Raw genomic sequence first — 23,432 nt, forward strand, 5'->3', positions numbered from 1 at the left:
TTTTCATTGTGGCATGGTCAAACTGCTGCAATTTTACATTCTCAACCCCCCTTTATGTCCTCAGCTCCAGACATCTTGTCTGCACACAGCCTGCTAAACCCAAATGTGCCCAGGTAAGAAAATTGACAGTATACTTTTCACAAATCCTGATAAATCTTGCCAGACCAAATCCATTTTCTTTTTCTTTTTGGAAGTGAAGTGGAGGAGATGAAGGAGAGGTTACCAACACCAAATCACAACACACAATTTAATTATGCATCTTACATGGGGGGCATGTCTCAGCAGGAGGCACACTTTGAAATTTGTGCGTTTCAGGACACATTTTTTTTTTTTTAGCAATATTTGTGGCCACTGTACACACAGTACTACATATTAGTTGGTAACAGCTGTGATTTATGCAAGGGATTTGTTAAGGGATTAAGAAATGTATTAATGGAATAGTAGCTACAGAAATGTAACTACAAAGTAAACATGTTCAAAATTATAAAAGGGTACAACAGGGGTACAACAGTGGTACAACAGTGGTAACTGCAAGTTTACAACAGGGGAAAACCAAATAAAAAGTTTATCAAAACCAGGATAACCAAAAAATTTGATAAAATTATTTTGCCAAGGAACCTGTCCATGATCGAAAATGAAGTAGTCCGCAAAATGTTCACGTATCTGGAGGGCATGATTACTGGGATGAGTGCCAGTCTGATGACCTTGGGGTTCATTTGAGATAGTTTCTGGACATTCACTGGGCACATTCTCTTTTATCCTTAAAAGGTTATTTAGAGCACAGCATGCCAAAACTACATTCATGCTCAACATCCAGGTGCATTGATATTAATAAAACAAGCCATTTCGATGTAAATATTCCAAAAGCACACTCCACTGTTCGGCGTGCTCTACTCAGTCGATAATTAAAAATGCATTTCCTGGAATCAGAGCCATGCCTTGTGTAGGGCCTGAGAAGGTAGGTGGATAAAGCAAATGCCTCATCTGCCACAACTACTAGAGGCAGATCGGGACCAGCAGCACCGGGCAGAGGTCTTTATTGTGGCACGTCAAATTCCCCATATTGAAAACGTTGCCCTATCACAGAATTACAAAATATTCTAGAATCTCCAGAACTTCCATAGGCCCCAACATCCAGGGCAATAAATTTCATGTTGGCATCACTGAGTCACAGCAGAACAATCGAGAAATACTTATTGTAGTTAAAGAAGCGGGAACCAGAATTAGGTGACTTGATGAGACGGACATGTTTACCATATAATGCCCCAATGCAATTTGGGAAGTTAGCTTTTTCTCCAAAAACTCTATTTATTCCCACACATTGTATGTTGGTTCTGGCATAACTGAGCTTTTCAGTTCTTCCCACAAGATCAGACAAGTGTCATGCACAATTGTTGACATGGTTGATATTCCCATTAACAATTGATGGTGCAGGGAGGTAAAACTGGCATCAGTGGCAAGGTATCTGCAATTATATAATTGAGAAAAAATAAGAAATCTGAAGATAGATAATTACGCATATTTTTTAAGCATCTGTTCAACATATCAAAAACCTACCTTAAAGTCAATAACAGGCGTTCTTCCGCACTTATGCTTCTTCTCATGTTGGTGTGCCTTCGGTTCAGAAGTCCTCTTACAAGGTTTAGTAACCGATCAAAGGTTGCCACTGACATCCTAGTAAAATTGTAGAATTTGTCTTGGTGAGTACGCAGTTCTCCAAACATGTGGGCAAAGAAAGCCAATAGATGGATGCTGGGAGGTCAAAGGATGGACCCAGTAGAGACGATGTCTCCTCTGCAGAATCAGATCCATCTGTCTTCTCCTTTTCATTCTCATAAGCAGCAATATGAGCATTGCAATCATATGTCTTCCGTAATCCATAATCAATGCTCATGATTAAACAAAGGTTTAAGTCCTCCTACAAAACAAAGAAACATGCACTGAACAAAGACACAGGAAATGGGTGGGCAGAAATACACTATGGGTAGTCAAGGGACAAAAAAATAAACATTGTTGCTATAGAAATGACAAAAAAAGTTCCACCGCAGCTAAATGCAGCCGCATGTAAACGCAAGTAATCATAATGTATACCGCAAATGATCATTGTGCTTGGAGTCTTGGGATTTCAAGATAACCAAAAACATGCCTTTACCAACTGCAGAACAACTGCCCATGTGAAAGAGGCCTTACAGCTTAGGGTGTCGTTAATTGATACCAATTTTTGCAAACCAGAATTTTACAAAATAAATTTATCCGCTTAAAGACAAGCCGCCACAGATATACTGCTGCAGGCTGGCTCTCCTGTGCAAACCACCGTACCTGTACTAACTGTTTTCTAGCCCTGCAGCTAAGCAATGGGTCCAGCAGCCGCGATGGCCACTGGGAACCCAGTGATCGCTGCAGCGACTGACAGAAGGCGGTGTGCCATGGTAAACACGGCACACTGCTCATCTGCCACTGATTGAAACAGGGCTCCTGTGTTCCTGTTATTTGGGAACACAGGAGCCCTGTTTCCAACCACCAAGTCTGGCCCCCACACAGTTAAAATCCCCCCCTAGGTACACATTTAACCCTTTGATCGCCCCTGGTGTTAACCCCTTCCCTGCCAGTGTCATTATTACAGTATCAGTGAATATTTTTAGCACTGATTACTGTAGTAATGTCACTGGTCCCACCAAAATTGTCAAGTGTCAGTTAGGGGTCCAATCTGTCCGCCACAATGTCGCAGTCCTGCTAAAAATCGCAGATCCCTGCCATTACTAGTAAAAAAATAAAATAAATAAAAATGACATAAATCTTTCCCCTAGTTTGTATATGTGATAACTTTCGCACAAACCAATCAAAATACACTTATTGGGATTTTTTTTTACCAAGCATATGTGGCAAAATACAAATTGGCAAAATATGATAAAAAAATTAGATTTTTCATTTTTTTTTTAATTGGGAATGTTATATAGCACAAAGTGAAAAATACTGCTTTTTTTTTTTCAAAATTGTCGCACTTTTTTTGTTTATAGCGCATAATAAAAAAACCACAGAGGTGATCAAATACCACTAAAAAGAAAGCCCTGTTGTGGGGAAAAAAAGGACATAATTTTTTTTTGGGTACAGCGTCGCACGACCGCTCAGTTGTCAATTAAATAAATGCAGTGCCGAATCGCAAAAAATGGCCTGGTCATTAAGGGGGCAAATCCTTCCGGTCCAGAAGTGGTTAAAGGTTTTTTCATTTTCTTATCCTTGGTTAATGTAAAAGAGTTGGCCATGACATGCAACTGCTATCTGCAAATCATCACCTTAGATTGTAAGCTCCTTGAGGGCAGGGACTGATGGGAATGTACAATATGTAAAGCACTGCATAAATCATTGGTGCTATATAAATACTAGTCAAAAAAAACAAAAACAAATCATCAATAGCCAAGTTAATGGTTTTATTACGCACATTTTTTCATAATAAAAAAAAAAAGCATTCAAAACTTTATAAATAGCATATATTCTGTAGATTGCTTAGAAATTATTATTTAGAATGAGTGTTTTGCACATTATAAATTTACTTTATTCTATAAGCCATCCTAAGGTGATTTATGAATAATGCAGTTGACAGTATTGAATTGTTTCTCCATGTGTTTTCAGAGAGCAATTTACACAGCTTTACATATATGAATGTGTCAATTAATTCAGACAACAAAATAAAAATGCTGAAAAATATCTATGCAAAAAAAATATACACCCTATTCAGTGAAATTCCGTTCCCTGTCTGTCTGCCTTTGTAATGAGGAGTGAATGTTTATACCTAACACATTCTTATTACAGACTGAGGACAGATAAATTAACAATGTTATTTCTTCCAATGACTGTAAAAAGGCTATTAACATAAGCTCATAAAATGTGTTTTTTGGGATGGTCTTTATGGGGTTATGATCTGATTTGCAATGTAATATCTGCAATACTTCTCTAGACTTCTTTACAGATATTGTTCTGTAAAGCTGCAGCTTTTGTGTCTAGTTAGAGGTGTTGAACAGACATCATGCTGTATTTTTTACCAATTAATATCCCCACAGAGAAATATATCTATTAAATATCTCTTATATGTTAGTTATAAAGTCCTCCTTTCCAGCTCATCTTTTTACATAATTTTTAAGCTATATGATGTTGGAAAGCTAGCCTAAGACGTAATGAGTCCTACAGATCTTTATGACATGTGGGCAGTCTGTTGAGACATCCTAAATAATTAATAATGATCATAGGCTGGTTAAAGCAGTGTTGAAGGCAACCTCCCCTTCCAAATTCATAGTACCCTGACCTGTTTATTAGCTTATAAAGAAGCAGCAATACACAGATAAGGAGATCTTAGAAGTGTGTTCCTAGGAGTGTCAGCATCATGGGAAGGCATTAGAATAAAATTCCTTTCCAAAATGAATTCTTTGCCCCCTACATATTCTACATGCAGCTTATGATATTATTTATTTTATGGTTAAGATGCTCCTTACTGTTGAGCAACGATTTTAATTTCCCCAAATGTTCATTTTATTCCCTCAGAATTACACCATTATTCCCCCGGAATTACACCATTTTCAGGCTTCACTGATGAAAATAAAAAGCTTTTAGCAAATAAACTCTGCCACCTTCAGACTGCAGTGTTCACTTGCAGTGCCATCTATAAAGCAAGACTCAATCCATCAATTTAACTGTTTCCAAAAACAGTTAGGCCCTGTTCACATTGGCATTGGAAACAGACATTTTGGGTGAATTTTTGCCACTCCCCAAATGCTTTGCAAAGCAGCCTTTAAAGAATAGTATGGACAGAGCTGGTCAAATTTGAAAAACATGTAGCCATTGCATAATATCACATCACTGTCTGACACAAACAAAACTAAATTTCGAGTTTGAGAGGAGATGAAGCTTGTCAACTCCTTCAACTCAAGTCTACAGTAATGCGCTATAAATGCGCCTTTAGAGGTTAACACATGTTTATGGTGCATTTACAGTGTGCTTGACAAGCAGTTATCAAATATCAGAAAGGTGAACAAAAACACTTCTCCCTTAATAAAAAAAACAAAAAAAACACTTGGGTAGTATCTGGGTTGTGTTTTTTTTTTAACACATCTTAAATACACATAAAAAATGTGCATTCATTTTATAGGCATGTTGGTTCACATTAGTGTCAGCATTAGAATTTTTTGTAAGCAAGGCATGCTGTGAATAATTATAACAGTTGCCTGTGCTATTAACAAAAATGTCAAGCCATCAAATGACTGATGTCAAATGTCACGTGTGCAGCTTCATGGCAACTGTAAATTAAACAGAGGCTAAGATGGCAGCTTGCTTCGCTGTTGAGGACAGAAGGTTTAGTTTTGCTTTATTAGTTTAACTGTCAGAATCAGTTGTGCTTGTAAAAATAATATAAATCTAAATACAAATCAGAAAAAAAAGTAAGTGTTTTTTTTTTTAACATTTGAACATTTTTCAGTCCATAATAATGCAGAGCGGGATCTTTTTTAACCACCTCCCACCCGGGCCATTGTACATATACGGCCGGGTGGGAGTCTCGTCCTTCTGATCGGACGTTCCGGAACGTCCTTCAGAAGGAGAGAGATCGCGCCGCCGAGGGCACGCGCAGCGGCGCGATCTTGATGTGCCTGTGTCCCTAGGACACAGAGCAACAAGACTCGGCAGGATGGCCCTGTGATTGGCCCTCCTGATCACATGACGGCTGTGTCCAATCACAGCCGTCATGTAATGTCAATACAGCCGTTGTAACGGCTTCGATCTCTTCTCCTCCTGACAGATCCTGTCAGTGAGGAGAAGAGAAGAGGATTGATTCTGCAGCCGGGGTGATCAGTGAGTATTTCTAATTACTCACTGATCACAGGGGGGGTCTGTGCTGGTAATCAGATGATTGATTACCAGTGCAGTCCTGGGGGGAGGGGGTGCCACTAGAGCCACCAGGGATGCCCACCCATGACCACCAGGGATGCCCACCATGGCCACCAGGGATGGCAAACAGGGCTCAGAGAGCCTGCCAGTGGTGCCCCCCTATTAGTGCTGCTCACCAATGCCATCTATCAGTGCTGCCCACCAGTGTCCGTTATTGCCATCTATCAGTGCCGCGCACCAGTGCCCATTATTGCCCACCAGTGCTGCCTATCAGTGCCCCCCATCAGTGCCGATCAGTGCCGCCCATCAGTGCCACCTATCAGTGCCCATCAGTGCCTCCTATCAGTGCCCATCAGTGCCCATCAGTGCCGCCGATCAGTGCTCATCAGTGCTGCCTATCAGTGCCCATCAGCGCTGCCTATCAGTGCCCACCAATGCTGCATATCAGTGCTATCTATCAGTGCCACATATCAGTGCCCATCAGTGCTGCATATCAGTGCTACCTATCAGTGCCCATCAGTGCTGCATATCAGTGCCACCCCATCAGTGCCACCCCATCAGTGCCACCCCATCAGTGTCTCCTCATCAGTGCCTGTCAGTGCGGCATCATCAGTGCTCATCAGTGCAGGAAAAACGTATCTATTTACAAAATTTTATAACCTAAACAAAAAAACTTTTTTTTTTTTTCAAACTTTTCGGTCTTTTTTTATTTGTGCACCAAAAAAGAAAAAACCTGGCGGTGATCAAATACCACCAAAAGAAAGCTCTATTTGTGGGGAAAAAAATGACATAAATTTGGTTTAGGTACAGTGTTGCATGACCGTGCAATTGTCATTCAAAATGCAACAGCGCTAAAAGCTGAAAATTGGTCTGGGAAGGAAGGGGGTTTAAGTGCCCAGTATTGAGGTGGTTAATTTAAACAGTGTACTAAACAAAAGCCTTATATGTTCTTAAAAGTATTTTAGGTATGCAGGTTAGTCTTAGAGTTACTGCTGAGTTAACTGCTTGCTAACTGCAAAGTGACCCCTCTGCCCAGGATCACGTATCTGTACATGATCCCGCACTTCCAGGCCTGGGGCGCAAATGTGTGCTGGGACCTGCCGATCATTCCCGAGAGGGACTAAATGGCGGTCTGCCTATATAAACAAGGCAGATTGCCATTCTGTGAAAAGGGAAGGTAGTGATCCTGTGTTCCTGCTAAGCAGGAACACGGATCTCTGCCTTCCCACAGTACAAGCACCTCCCACACAGTTAGCAAGCACTTCCCAGGAACACACACTGTCATTAGTACAGTGACAGTGCATATTTTTAGCCCTGACCACTGTACTAGTGTCACTGGTCCCCAAAAAGTGTCACTTAGTTTCCAATTTGTCTGCTGCAACATCACAGTCCCACTATAAGTCACTGATCACCACCATTAGTAGTAAAAAAAAAAAATCCATAAATCTATCCCATTTTTTGTAGATGCTATAACTTTTGCAAAAACCAATCAATATATGCTCATTGGGATTTTTCATTTTACTGAAAACATGTAGTAAAATACATATTGGCCTAAATTGATGAAGAAAATTGTTTTTTTCCCCACCTTTTTTTTATTGAATATGTTTTATAGCAGAAAGTAAGAAATATAGTTTTTATTTCAAAATTGTCTGTATTTTTTTGTTTATAGCGCAAATAATAAAAACCGCAGAGGTGATCAAATATCCCCACAAGAAAGCTCTGTTTGTAGGAAAAAAAGGACATACATTTTATTTAGGTACAGTGTTGCATGACCGCACAATTGTTAGTTAAAGCAAGATAGTGCTGTATCGCAAAAAAGGACCTGGTCAGGGAGGGGAGGCAAGTGGTTAAACAACATTAATTAACTCTGTTCACAAAAGGGCTAAATTATGAATTGATAGTCTGCTTTGCTATATCTGTGCTGTTTTCTGAGACAAAGGGGTGATTTTTGTATCCCCTTGTACTCAAGGAGGCTTTACAAGTAGGTCAAAGAGCAGATATCAGAGAGGGTCTGCTTTCATATTGCTGAAGTATACTGGAAATCAGGGATGGGCCGAACACGCCCCTGTTTGGTTCGCACTAGAACATCTCGAGTAGGGAAAAAGTTCTAGTGAACATGCGAACTCTATTAAAGTCTATGGGACACAAACATGAAAAATCAAAAGTTCTAATTTTAAAGGCTTATATGCAAGTTATTGCCATAAAAAGTGTATGGGGGCCCAGGCACTGCCCTGGGGGACATGCATTAACGCAAAAAAATGTTTTTTAAACAATAAAAATGAAAAAATTTAAATATCATGCCTGGGGGGGTCCCCTTAACCACTTGCCGACTGCCGTCGGTAGATTTACTGCGGCAGTCAGCCCCTCACAGGCAAAGTGACGTAAATTAACGTCACTAGCCTGTGAGGCTCTCGGGAGCGAGCGCGCGCCGCCGGCACCCCCAGTCCATGCCAGGCCTTTACCGGAGCATGCATCCTGACAGATTAGGAAAGGGAGGGCTACGAGTTAGCGCCCCCCTCCTGAACCATATCAGGGCACATGCCCTCAACATGGGGGGTGCTTTGGGGTGGGGGGGCTCTGCCCCCCCAACCCAAAGCACTTTGTCACCATGTTGAATGGGACAACAGCCTCTTCCCGAAAATCCTGGGCTGTGGTTGTCGGGGTTTGTGGGTTGGGGGCTTATTGGAATCTGGAAGCCCCCTTTAACAAGGGGCTCCCCAGATTCCGCCCCCCCCCCCCATTGTAATGGGTATTAGGTACTTCGTACCCCTACCCATTCACTAAAAAAGTGTAAAAAAGTAAAAACCACAGGAAACTGTTTTTGACAAGTCCTTTATTAAAAAGAAAAAAAATGGTGTCCCTCGATGTAAATCCATCATCAATCACGGCACCCGCCAGACCTGAAAAATAGAAAAAAATATATAAAACGCTTTGCCTCTTAAGAGGTTACCCGCCGGATGCCTGATTTTCAGCTTTGACAGTTCTTTTATAGGCAAGGGTCGGGCCACCTGGCTATGTCCCCTGGTGGCACCGCCCCCTACTGACACCACGTGACATCATGCGATGTCAGAAGGGGTGGTGCAACTGGGTGATGTAGCCAGGTGGCCCCGCCCCTTGCCTTTAAAATAAACTGTCAAAGCCGAAGATTGGGCATAGGGTGGGTAGCCTTTTAACCCCTTAAGGACCAAGCCCATTTTTGACACATATTGTTCACAAGTTAAAATCAGTATTTTTTGCTAGAAAACTACTTAGAACCCCCAAACATTATATATATATATATATATATATATATATATTTAGCAAAGACCCTGGAGAATAAAATGGCAGTGATTGCAATATCTTTTGTCACGCGGTAGTTGCGTAGCGGTCTTTCAAATGCCATTTTTTTGGAAAAATTGCGAAAAAATGACATTTCACTGCATTTTAAAAAAAAAACTAAACAGTAAAGTTAGCCCATTTTTTTTTGTATATTGCGAAAGATGATGTCACATTGAGTAAATAGATACCTAACATGTTATGTTTTAAAGAGGAAGTAAACCCTCATAAAAAGAAATGAGAAAAAAAAAACCTGTAAAGACAAAGGCATAATGAGCTAGTATGCATCGTATACAGTACTAGCTCATTATGAAATACTTACCTTAAAACGAAGCCCCCGCAGTGCCGCCCGCTCAGCGACAGGGCGGCCGACATGTCCAGCCTTCCTACTTCCTCGTTCGCGTCCTCCGGCCATCTGATTGGCCGGGGGCGTGATTCACTCCCGCGCATGCACGCGGGAGCCGCTGTTCACGGCATAGGGCCCTGAAGGAAAGGCACGGGTGGCCGTTCCTTCAGAGCGCATGCGCCGATGATGTCATCGGCTGCATGCAATGTAAATATCTCCTAAACGGTGCAAGTTTAGGAGATATTTATAGCACCTATAGGTAAGCCTTAATATAGGCTTACGTATAGGTTAAAGACTTTAAGGTGAGTTTACAACCTCTTTAAAATTGCGCACACCAGCGGAATGGCGACAAACTACGGTCAATAGAAAATCTCCATAGGGGACGCTTTAAACATTTTTAAAGGTTACCAGTTTAGAGTTAGAGAGTAGTTTTTTTTTTAATTATTGCTCTCGCTCTGGCAATCGTGGCAATACCTCACATGTGTGGTTTGAATAGCGAATTCATTTGTGAGTGCAAATTCCGTATACGTTTTCTTTTGCGCGCGAGCTCACGGCGAGGGGGGCGGCTAAATTTTTTTAAAATTTTTTTCCCTATTTATTTTATTTATTTTTTTATTAAAAAAATAAATCTAATCACTTTTATTGCAGTCACAAGCAATGTAAACATCCCTTGTGACAGCAATAGGCAGTGACAGGTACTCTTTATGGAGGGATCGGGAGTCTAAAAGACCCTAGACCTCTCCACTACACTTCCATGTATTCAAAACGCCGAAAACTTCATTTTTGAATACACCCACTTTTTAAATTTGGCACCTTTAGCAGCTGAGTAACCCGGATGTGACGTCATGGATGCCTCCTCCGGGTTACGTCATGGGAGACCCGATCGAAGCCGCATCCGGCTTTGATCGGGACTCCATACAGCCGGCAGAGACCCTGGCAGAGCCGCGGAAGGTGGCAGGAGGGGGGATGTCCCCTCATGCTCGCTGGGGTAACGGCCGAGTGGCTCCCGAGCCACATCGGTCATTACTGCCGGAAAGCCGACCACTGGCTCTAAAAAACGTTACCAGGGCGATGCCTCTCGCTGCAGGCATCACCCCGGTACAACAACTTAAAGTCAGCCGACATACAGTTACGACGGTTTGCGTTAAGTGGTTAAGAGGCAAAGCGTTTAATTTTGTTCTATTTTTCCGGGCCCTGCGGGCGTCGTTATTGACGATGGATTTACATCAAGGGACATTCTTTTTTTTTTCTTTTTAATAAAGGACTTGACAAAAACTGTTTCCTGTGGTTTTTACTTTTTTACACTTATTTGGTGAATGGGTAGGTGTATGATGTACCCGATACCTATTCAGATGGGGGGATGGGATATGGGGGCCCCCTTATTAAAGGGGGCTTCCAGATTTCAATAAGCCTCCCATCCTCAGACACCCAAAACCACAGCCCAGGATTGTCGGGAAGAGGCCCTTGTCCCCAAAGCACCCTTCCCATGTTGAGAGTAAGCAGCCTGGTATGGTTCAGGAGGGGGGGGACAATCGCTCATCCCCCCTTTACTGGCCTGCCAGGCTGCATGCTCAGATAAGGGTCTGGTATGGATTTTGGGGGGACCCCACGCCCTTTTATTTTTTTAATTTTGGCGTGAAGTTCCTTTTAAAATCTGCACCAGACCCAAAGGGCCTGGTATGGATTGGGGGGGGGGGGGGCACGCCATTTTTAAAAAATTTTTGCTATGGAGTTCCCCTTAAAATTTATGCCAGACCCAAAGGGCCTGGTAAAGATTTGGGGGGGGGGGACCTAATGCTTTTTTCTTTTAATTCTGTCATAGGGTTCCCCTTAACCATTTAAATACAGGGCATGCTCATTGGCATCTATGGGAAATCTTGGTCAGCTTCATATGGCACTTCTCCCTGTCTAACATTGGCATCTATGGGAAATCTTGGTCAGCTTCATATGGCACTTCTCCCTGTCTAACATTGGCATCTATGGGAAATCTTGGTCAGCTTCATATGGCACTTCTCCCTGTCTAACATTGGCATCTATGGGAAATCTTGGTCAGCTTGACATGGCACTGCTCTCAAACCATAAGTGACAGAGACACCAAACTTGGGGATCACCGAGAGGGGACCCAAGACTACAACATATCAATACATTTTAAAAGTGGAATATGCCTGTACACTACACTGACTGCACTAAACTGTTTAAACTGAACTGACTGCCTAATATTTTTTGTCACACACTATACACGGCTGTCGTGTAAGCAGCCTTATATAGTGCGGGGCGTGGACTTAGCCCCTGAGCCATGATTGGCTAAATGCACCCTGCCTTTGGCCGATCATGGCTCTGACAGGACATTCTACTTTGATTGGCCAAAGCACACAGGTCAGGTGCATACTTTGGTCAATCACAATCACTTAATGCACTGTGATCACGCAGGGCATTATGGGCCCTCATCGGCGGGTGAACATCCCGCTGAGTGCCCCGGTTGCTCGTTTGTTCATTTAATACACGAACACCAGATGTTCGAGTCGAACGTATGTTCGAGTTGAACATAAAGCCCACCCTTACTGGCAATGAAGTACAGGTATTCTTGAATAAAAATCACTAGGACTATGTCAACTAAAGTTCATGATGGATGGTTCCACTATTTGTCTTACTGCATCATTTAAATGCAACACAAAGAGCTCTCTAAGTTAAAGAAAAAGGGAAAATCACAATCAATTCCATTTAAATTTCATTTGCATCATACTGCTTTTTACCATAAAAGAATATTTGAAACGTCAAGTGAGAACTATTAATTCCTTCTTCTCCTCTAAGATAAAGTGCTAGAAAACTGTATCTACTACTCCCTGAATTGGTTAAGGAGCTTAAAGTATCATCTTTATGTAGAAGTTCTCTCTATTACCGTTCCATGAAGTGAAATGAATCTTTGCCAGGGGCTGAAATGCCTTAAATGAGAATGTAATTGGTATACATATAATCCACAGATTCACTTGTAGCGGATTTATATAAACCATTATAATTTTCAAAATTTGAAATAAGGAAAATAAGGAAAGAATGTTATAACCTCATAAGCTAGAGAAACAATCAAAAAGAGGATATAGATTTTCAAATGCCATAGGACTCATTCAGTTGTTCACTTGAAAATATATAGGATGGCTACTCTACCCACATGCACACAGACCCACCTTCTTCCACCCCCAGACCCGTTGGATGCATTCACAATTTTTAATACTATTATTGTTTATCAGGGGGCTGGGGAGCTTTGTTTGCCCTTATTATATAGAGGGGATTAATATACAATAGGAAGCAAAGGCCTAGTGCATAACCTGACAGAAATTTATTAAAACCAACATGTGCCAAAAACATATGCACAAAAAGCTCACAGGCCAATAGTGTTGTTTAAATTTAACCCAACTGACAAGAAGGTCCAGAGGTAACATTGTGACATAGGAAACACTCAGGCATACAAAGTGATGCGTTTCAAAGGACAGGACCTCTTCCACAGAGCCAAGTTCATCTTTATATCACATCACCTTTTAAAAAAACTGAAAATAACATCACATGACAAATACTGAGTGGGTCAGTCCTCCCCAAGGCGGAGACACATGATGAGCAACATATGTCAGTCTACGTCTGAGTGATTCATAGGTCTTGATGTCAACCCCTGTATATATTTGTCATTTGGGTTCATTTTATACAATGCTATTGGCCCCGGGGCCTTTTATGAATATGTTTTTAGCACATTTTGGTTTTAATAAATGTTCTATGAGGTAATGCACTAGGTCTTTGTGCTCTCTTGTTTGAATTATTTAATTTAATAACAATTAAGTGAAGCATGTCTATTATGCTAAGAACTATGATAGTTCTCACACTGATGCACTACTAGGCCTCAACATTACCTTAGCACCATGACGTCAACATCTTGGTTTCATATCTCATTAAAGGTTAAGAGCTTCATTTGGAACAATGTCTGTTCTAACAAATAGTTAAATATTTAGAATTTAGATGGAGCCAAGCAGACGCTGATGAGCTGAGCTCTGAGAAGGCCAGACTGCAGAGGTGAATCAAACTATATGCTGGCACGAAGGAGATCTAAGGCTGGTACTGGTGGCCCCGCGGAGCTTCTTTTCCACGGCTTCGCCAGTTGCCCCTGTTATGGCACCACCCAAAGCACTATTAAAGACCACAACATACAGGGGTATACAATGTACGGTTAACAGCAAACACACACACACACATCATAGGTTGAACTGGATGGACGGATGTCTTTTTTCAACCTCACTAACTATGTAAAAAGGGAACACACAAAAAAGAGCAAGCGGTACCTCCGCCAGGAAGTCCAGCTACAACAGAGCATCTAGAGCGAAGATCTTCATCACCTACTTTCACAAATGCATGGCCACTTGTTGCCTCACAAGCAGCAGGGGCTGAGCTACAGAGTGAGTTGGAGTCTACAATGTCAGCATATGAGATCCAATCCATGCTTAAAGCGCTGCCAACAAAAGCAGACATGCACTCTTGGGCTTCTGAAATCTTTCTGAAGGCTTTTAAGGTGGAGGTAGACACAATCAAACAGCAGATGGCTAATACATCATCTACAATAGAAAATCTATCTAACACCTCAGCACAACTTACCATGCTTTAGATATAATAGAGAAGATGCAGGTACAACATCATCAAGCTATGACAGCAATCTGGCTGAAAATGGAGGACAAAGAAAACCACTCTAGAAGGAAAATTATAAAAGTGTGTGGTATTTCTGAAGTGGTTCCAGGTCCGGATTTATATGTAACAGTAACTGCAATTTTTAGCAAAATACTGGAGAGACCCACAGATAATCTTATCGAACTGGACAGGGTGCACAGGGTGGCCGGATCTAGAAATTGTCCTGCTGATCGACCCCGTGATATGCTGTGCAGAGGACAATACTATTGCATAAGAGAGGATATCCTAAGAAGAGCTGGACGAATGGGATCATTAGAATGGGATGGAGCGCAGGATACCATCCTGCCCGATATATCTAAAATGACTCACAGTTGGGGTCACCCATTTGATATTGGATTAAGAAAGGATGGCAAATTTTTTCAATTATCAAATTTAGATCAGCTGCTGGCTCTATTTACATTCCTTGGTGCTGGAGCCATTAAAGTGCCCAACTGGTTGGCCCCTCCTGAGGAGATTGACATTAGCTTATCTAAGAGAGAACATCCACAGAGGTGAACACCTGGTGGACCTTAGTAAGTGAAGTCTTTTTATTACAATAGAGGCTATTTTTGTATCCTTCAATTTTGTTTTTCTATTTTTGGAGCTATGGATTCTACATATGGGGATATGAATATCTCCCAAAGATTATTTTAATCAGGGACTAGTATAGGGACTCTCCTAGTATATGCATATATCTTTTATTGGACTGACGGCCTATGCGAGGCTTTGTCTAAATGAGTATAAATTGCTTGTTTGCTTTTTTTTTTTGTTTCTTTCGTTTTTTTTTTCTTTTCCCTCATCCACCCCTCTTCTCTCAAGTTTCTCTCGCATTGGGGGAAGGAGAGAGAGAGGGAGAAGACTTGAAAAATAAGAGATAGCTACTATGGAAATAGCACATATAATGAGTATTGAGAGCACTTTTTTTTCTTTTTAGGAGAGAGAAAAAAGTGGAAAAAAATAAAGTTTTTTTTGTTTTGTTTGTTGCACTTTATGAGTATCTTCTTGCACTTTAAATCTACACTAAATCTACACTTTTTGCACTTTACAAGTATTTTTTTAAGAAATATGTAATTAGAAATGTAAATATATTTTTCACTAAAGAGAGGAATTTAAATATAGGTGTCATGATATGAGGGGAAGGGAAGAGCAATTAACAAAAGGGGAAACAGGTGAGGGCTACATTGTTAACACTACAGAGTACTACATGAGCCACGAGAAGGGACCCCTGAGGCTATATAAAGCACTAAATACCTGATATGGGTGTGATTTTAATTTTTCAGGCATATGGGGAAAAAAAAAAACGTATCTATCTAATATGAATGCCATATTTTATATTTAAATAGTGATGCTTCATGTAGCAATGCTGGAGGTGATAATGATTTGGTTAAAGAACCAAAATATGAGAATACACATATACAAGGTGAAATATTGTAGCACAATTATTATTGATAGCTACTAGTTTTGGGTATTAGGCTGGGTTCACACTTGTGTGATTATAAACGTTACATTTAGTTTGGCCAAACAAATTGTGTGGCTGAGGTCTCATTGCAATCGCACCAAAGTGGTGCAGACCCTCTTTTTTTTTTCTGGTCTGCACTGGAATCAGGATCGCATAGGTGTTCACATCTATGCAATCTGATTCCTGCACCAGTTGACAGTTTGCACTGCGGTCTGCAGGCGGATCTTGGGGTGTCAATAACTTCACATTGGTGATGTTGGTGTGAACCTGTGTGCGATTCAGGTACGATGAGGGAGCCGACACCGAATCGCAGTGTGGACCAAAATGGTCAGCTATTCCCAAAGGGGGTATCCTCTTTTTTTTTTTTTCTTCCTCTCTTCCCCTTCTACTCCGCTTGCTTTTTTTGCTTATGAGGGAGAATAGACTGATTATGAAAGGGGGGGGTGGGGGGGAGGAAATTTTTTTGTGTAGGAATGTATGTATATGAAAATAGATGTGAGCATAAGTAGGTGTATATGAGGGTATGCAGGAATAGCTACATACACAGGTAAATGTATCACCAATTACCCTGGTGGAAACATTTAGTAGGCTACTTTGTCTTAAGGATTGGTGAAATAAATTTAGTGGGATGGAGTAAATATCCTCTAGAGACCCTGACTCATATTGATATGACAGCATTTGGTAGCTGAAGCAGAAGAGATAATTACATATCTGCAATATAAATTGCTGACCCTACTATACACCAAGGCTATCGGGAGATGGCTTCTGTACTAATGCATTGGCACCACCAAGATGGTCTGTCCCTGTCATCCGGAGGCTGCAGGTGGGATCCACCAGACTGGGCAATGGTTAAAGCTCCTGTCGTAGGCCTCGGGCTGACAAGGAGGGTACCAGGGGTGGTGATCCGCAGTTGTAGTTTATTTGTAGGGGGAGATTGATGGGACGAGTGTTCAGGGATGATGTAATACATACTTTAGATGTGAGGAGTGATAGTTTGTGGTGTCATCACTCCTGAAACACTCCGAACTGATCCGCCTGCTCCCCCCTGGCTCTAAATATCTGTGGAGCAAATTATTTTTTTATAATCACCACTTGTTAGACATAATACATATTATGGACCATGGTCTATATATTTCAGAGAAAGATATGAGTGGAAATCCCACAGGGGTGGCAGATCTTGGGGATACTTAGATCTACAAACCTGTTGTTATTAATAACTATGCTAAGCTTAAAGCCACCTAAACTGCATCTTTCTACCAATTTGGGGATTGATTTAAGCTTTGGCAGCCTGAAGTCAGAATGTCTAGAGATACTGAATGGATGCCATCTGGACGCTAAACTAGATTTATGCATTATTAAAATAATTAAATGGGGAATATATGATGAAGAGATCCGCGAGTATAGAAATGTACATGCATACTGAAATGTATTTATGTATAATTCTTTTTTTTTTTCTTTCTTTTATCTATTATTTCATCGAAAAAAGGTGGAGACTAAGTTTCCAGTAAATTTTTGTATGGGGAGACAAGAATGGGACATTTCAGAATTGGCAGGGTGTCCTCTCTCTCTCCTCCCATGAGAGGAGATGATATGCACCAGGAAGATCGTCAATGGGGACAAGATCTCTTTCATTAGAACTCCCCTCCTCTTTTCATATATCGATTGGTGAGAAGTAAAGGTGGGTCTACTTGGTTTGGCTGGTAGTGTCAGTGTGGCTGTGTGGCCAGACACCTCCCCTAGATAGTATATACCCGTGAGCCCCTGGTGAAATAGGGTTGTTTTGGTGCTTTTTTTCCTCTTTCCTCTCCTTTTAGACTCCTCTCTCTTTTTTTCCAGTACTTCTGAACTAAAACTATGGTTACATTTGTCTGTTAATTTGTATGTTAATGTAAAAGGATTGAAAGGCCTGGAAAAGCGAACACAAGTCTTAAGGGAATGTTGGCGGATGCGGGCAGATATTGTGCTTCTGCAAGAAATCCATTTTACCCATATCAAGTTTCCCTCACTGAAAAACGTAAGGTACCCAATCTTTTATCATAGCTGCTCAAATAATCCTAAGTCCTGTGGAGTTTTGATTGTGTTGGTTAGAACCCAGTCATGGTCATTAGAAGATCAGTTATCTGACCCTTAGGGAAGGTATCTTTTATATGCAGTAAGATCAGAGATCAGGCTGTAACACTAGCTAATGTATATTTACCTAATACATCCCAGCTTACCTTTATGGAGTCATGTGTGGCGGACCTTACCCACTTTGCTATAGGGAAAAACCATCATTGGTGGAGATTTTAGTATAGCAATGGATCCCTTAACAGACTTATCCCATGGCACAACTCATTTATCATATCCATATGTAGAACTACTCCCAAGGGAGCTGCTGAAGACAGGTTCCCCTGGGTTACCATTAGCAACCGTAGAACATTTAGACGTGTTTCCAGGTGTTTTTACCTCAGACAAGGACCAGACCAGTTTCTTTGGTTTTTATGTTTTATTAGGAACTTGGATAGGAGAAGGAATGAGTGGGATACTCCAACAGAACTAAACTATGCACAATAAGCAGGGATGATCTGATAAATGCTGTTTAACGCTGGTTAAATGCTGCTTAATGCTGGTTAAATGCTGAGTAACGCTGAGTTGAGCTAGTCACGGCTAGGCTGCTTAATTTACTTCATAAGGCACTCCTTTCCTGAGGTAACTGTCCTCTAAAGTAGACTGTACTGCTGAGCAACTTTAGGGCCCATCCTGGTGCCCCCTTTACCCCCTAATCTTCAGGGCTTTACAACTTGGCACCCCCTTTTACAGTAACACTTCGGGTTAGCTGACTCTTGGATCCCTTGACCTTTCTGGAGTGGTCCCCTCTCTTAGGCAGACCCCTGGGCAGATGCTTAGATACTCACAATACTGTTTTCCTGAAGAATCCTGCCCCACAGCTCCACTTGGTCAGCACACACTGGATCCTCTACAGCACAGCTCATCCCCTGGTCCCTAGGCCGACTGCCTGGACCACCTTCCTCAGCAACAGGAGGAGAGACAGCCATCACCCTCCTCCTGGGACCTGGCTTCCCGCCCAAAGACACCATGTCACATGCTCCCTCCAGATTTATTCCCAATCCCAGGATGCATTGCAGCAATGCCCACCCACTGGGACAATCATAAACCCTGGTGTGCTATTGGCTAGGTTTCCTCCACTGTCCAACAAGGTCCCTCATTGGATACAGTGGGGAGACTCCCCAGACTCAACAGAACACACCTGGAAACATGTGACAGGCTAACTGACAGATCAGACCCTCCTGATAAGCAGAACAGGGTCACCTATATGTTTTACCTAGAACCTGCCTAGGAGGGAGCTACACATATTTAAGGAAAATTAAAACAATGCCTGCATGAGGCTCAACTCATGGATATATGGCATCTCCAACACCATAATGCACAAAAATATACATATTATTCTCCCGTACATCAAACTTATTCTAGGATCAATTATTTATTTATTTCCCATGCACTGGTGGAAGATGTGGTGGAGAGTACCATAGAAACAATAATTTTGTCAGATCATGACCCTAATACCTTGTCTCTCTCCACTTCTACACAACCCCCTAACAAAAAAAAAAAGAAAAGGTGGCGCCTTAACAAAAGTATCTCACAGGAGGAAGTGTCAAGGACAGAACTCCAAGCTGAGCTCTCAACTTTCTTTGAATCAAATGATATAGGTGATATTAGACCATTATCAGTCTGGAAGCCCATAAATGTTACATCAGGGGATCCTTGATTAAACTTGGCTCAAGGCGCAAAAAAGAACATTGTAGGAAGTTTAACTCATTAATATTGCACATACACCATATTGAAATCCAACATAAAAGAGCTAGCAAATTTACGAGAACAGGTTAACTTCCTTATGTTATCTAAAGTTAAAATGAAGATGTTGTATAGTAGGCGTTTATACTATGAGTTTGGAAATAAAGCAGGCAGGCTCCTTGCACGTTCTATCCATGTTTCAGCAATACAGGCATCAATTTAGGCTATAACATCCAAAAAGAATTAAAAAGTTACCAAGTCAGCAGAAATAGCGAACTGTTCTTAGGATTTTTATTCAGCTGTGTACAACCTTCTGGATCAAATGTACAATTGTGCGTCTACCCAAAAGAAGATCTTATAAAGAAATATCAAGCAGATTCTTTTTTTTTTTTTTTTTTCAAGGGTTTTTATTAAAGTATAACAACTGTAAATACAAAACAGTAATGGTACAGCAAAATCAAGTAGACATACCAACTGATAACAAAGGTCAGGTAACAGGTATCAGAAGTGAGCAGTAGGTTAAAATACGACCAGGTCAAACAGTAGTAAGCGAATCAGGTTTCAGGTAATGAGGGTAGAAAAATTTGCATAAGGTCATGGAACAGCATAAGAAAGGGAGGAAACAAAACGAAGGTGGGGGGACCCCCAAAACGCGTGGCCACGACCCCTAAGACACCCCTAAATGGAGCATACTGTGTCTCAGAGGTAGTGTCCCGCCTAAAAAGGAAAATATTTGAGAGTAAACATAGCAAACCCCACATTTACAAGTTTATCTGAGAGACCTTGCTTTCCCTTACAACATAAACAAGAAATTGTGAAAACTTATAAGCCTGGCCTAAACACAATGTATGGTCTGTACCCAACCGAATCAGGACATGGGGTAGGAGACCCCGGCCCACCCAATCCCTATTGAAAGAGTAAAACCTGACTCTTTGTCAACAGCAAAAACACTATAGGAGAAGAAGAGAAGAAAAAAGGAGTCAGGAAGGACAGAGAGGTAGAGAGAGGGAACAGAGTGGATTAGAGAGAAGAAGTGAGAGGGAGAAGGTTCCTGCGGCCCGTGTCCCGCCCATTACGTGGTAGAAGTATGGCTTTAGTCATTAAGACAGACTTGGCAGGTATTAGAGCGATACATTTACGAAAGCTGCCCAAGGTTCCCAGATCTGCTCGAATTTTGTTTTTGAGTCATCCAAAATACTGAACATTTTCTCCTGAGTCATTATCCAGGAGATCTTTTGTTTAGCAAGACGGAAAGAAACCGAAGGCATCTTCCATTGTTTGGCTATTGTCATTTTGGCACCGAGAAATATATAGAAAATAAGCGCCTGGGTGTGTTTGGGGACCTTGGGGATGCGGTGGCCCAACAGGACATAAATCGGAGAAGGGTGAAGGGACAGGCCTGTAATTTGACGCACCATTCCAAAGATGCGCTGCCAAAACATCCTTATTTTGGGGCATTCCCAAAATGTGTGGGGGAGAGTACAAGATAGGTCACAGCCCCGAAAACAGACCGGTGTGGAAGAGGGAAAGATAGCCGCCAAACGTGTAGGAACCATGTACCATCTCATAATCACCTTAATGTTAGCTTCCATGAGTCCTATGTTGTGTATTCCCCCAAAAGGAACGCCCAACACAGGCGTGCCAGTCAGAGACGTCCCAGTCAAAATTTAGATCATGTTCCCATTTAATCATGTAAGCGGTTTTGGTCTGAGTGTTGTTCAATAGAGTGTAAATCAGGGAAATCCCTCCCTTCACATCAAAAATTTGAGCGCACCACTGTTCATACGGGGTAACCCTGAGGGGTTCGGGAGAATCGGTCCAGAGGGAATTGAGGAAGTGGGTAATTTGAGTTAGGCGGAATCGCTCCACAGGTGGCATCTTCAATGTGTTAGTACAGTGCGAGGACGATAGGGGACCTGTCCTGTCAAAAAAATGGCCTATCCTATAGAGGCCTTTGTCCGTCCACCATTTAAATGCCCTGATATCTTCACCAGGAGGAAATGCTGGGTTATGAAATATGTGAGTGAGGGGAGCCCAAGGGGATGTGACCCTCAGTGTTTTGTGGATCAAATCACATAAGGAGAAAGAGTGAGAGAGGGTAGGTGCCATAACTGGAGGGCGAGATTTAGCAGGCCGTCAAACCAGGTAGTCAATAGTGTGAAGAGGGACGGCCTGACGTTCCATATAGTACCAGTCAGGCTTGTCCCCCTTGGAGTAAACGATGGAGAACTGCGTTAGTTGAGCTGCCTGATAATACTTCCAGAGGTCTGGTACCCCCAGGCCTCCTTGTTTACGGGATCGCAAGAGTGTGTGTTTGTTTATCCTATAGCCCTTCTTACCCCAGATAAACTTAAAGTTTCTTAAGTTTCTGAAAGTGCGGTTTAAACACTGGGATGGGGAGAGAGCGAAATAGGTAGAGAATGCGCGGAAGGAGGGTCATCTTAACTGCATTAATTCTGCCTAACCAGGAAATCTGATAACGCGACCACTCCAATAGGTCATTAGACAATTTTTTGATCATGGGTGGGTAGTTTTAGTAGTAAAGCTTGTCTATCGCGGAGGTCAAGGAGATTCCTGGATAAGGGATGGCGTCCGAGTGCCAGAAAAAGGGAAAGTGGGCCTTAAGACGATCAACCAGCGACGTGGGGAGGTTGACGTTCAGTGCCAATGATTTATTCATATTGACCCGTAAGCCTGAGGCTGCACTAAAAGAGTCAAGGAGGGCAACTATATTAGGAAGGGAAATTAAAGGCGAGGTAACGAATAGCATTATGTCGTCCGCGAACAGAGCACATTTGTGAGTAGCAGTGCCGCAACGGATGCCATGAATGTCAGGGTGCAGGCGTATTTCCGTGGCCAGGGATTCCAAAGCAATGTCAAAAAGAAGTGGGGATAAAGGGCATCCTTGTCTCCTGCCTCTGCCGATTAAAATGTCAGCCGAATAATAGCCTTGTAATCTGACTTGGGCTAATGGGGAGGAATATAGTGAAGTAAGTGTGGTGAGGAAAGAGGGGCCAAATCCCCATCTTTCCAGTGTGTTAAAAGGAATGGCCAAGATAGGGAATCAAAGGCTTTTTGCAGATCCAGCGAGAGGAGAAACCCTTCCTGAGCCTTCCCGCCATCCCAACCCGATTGCAGCAGAGAGATAGCATCAATTACCCTCCTTACCTGGTCAGGGCCGTGCCTGCCAGGGATAAACCCCACCTGATCCTTATGTATGTATTGGTTGACAAAGCTCGAAAGGCGGTTAGCCAGAATTTTTGTCATTATCTTAAGATTGTTATTGATGGGGCGTGTCCAAGATGGCGACCTGAGCAGACGTGCCTGCTGAGAGCTCAGAGAGCGATTTATCCTGATTGTAATCCGTGACTGCCTTTCTCACTTACCTTAGCCGATTTCGGTCCTCTGCATGCCCAGCCGATCATCTGCACGACCGCAGCGGGCGAAGAAGCTCCATTTTCCGCAAACGGTGCCATCCCCAGGGGCGCCCGCTCCCGCGCAGACTAGGCCACAGCAGCCTCACCCTTCCTGCAATATGGCCTCCCAGACGGAGCAACAACCTGCTGCTGAGGTCCCGCTGCCTGGCATCCCGGAGGTCATGGCGGCTATAGTGGCCTGCCAGACGGCACTCACCACGAAGATTGAGGCGGTGCAGATGGATGTCTGTCTGATGCGGCAGGACTTTGACAAGATCCGGTCCCGGCTCACGGAGGTGTGGAGGACACGCTGGCTGAACACACGGCCTCCCTGCGGGTTTTGCATTCCAAAGTGAGGACATTGGAGTTCCGTGCCGAGGACGCCGAGAATCGCAACCGGTGCAATAACCTCCGGATAGTGGGACTCCCGGAGGGTGCGGAAGGTAGGGACCCGACGCTGTTCGTGGAGGAGCTGCTCTGGTCGTTGCTGCCTGCGGCCCGTTACTCCCAGCACTACACCGTAGAGCGG

Source organism: Pelophylax lessonae, assembly GCF_965119305.1.
Source record: "Pelophylax lessonae genome assembly, chromosome: 2".
Lineage (NCBI taxonomy): Eukaryota > Metazoa > Chordata > Amphibia > Anura > Ranidae > Pelophylax > Pelophylax lessonae.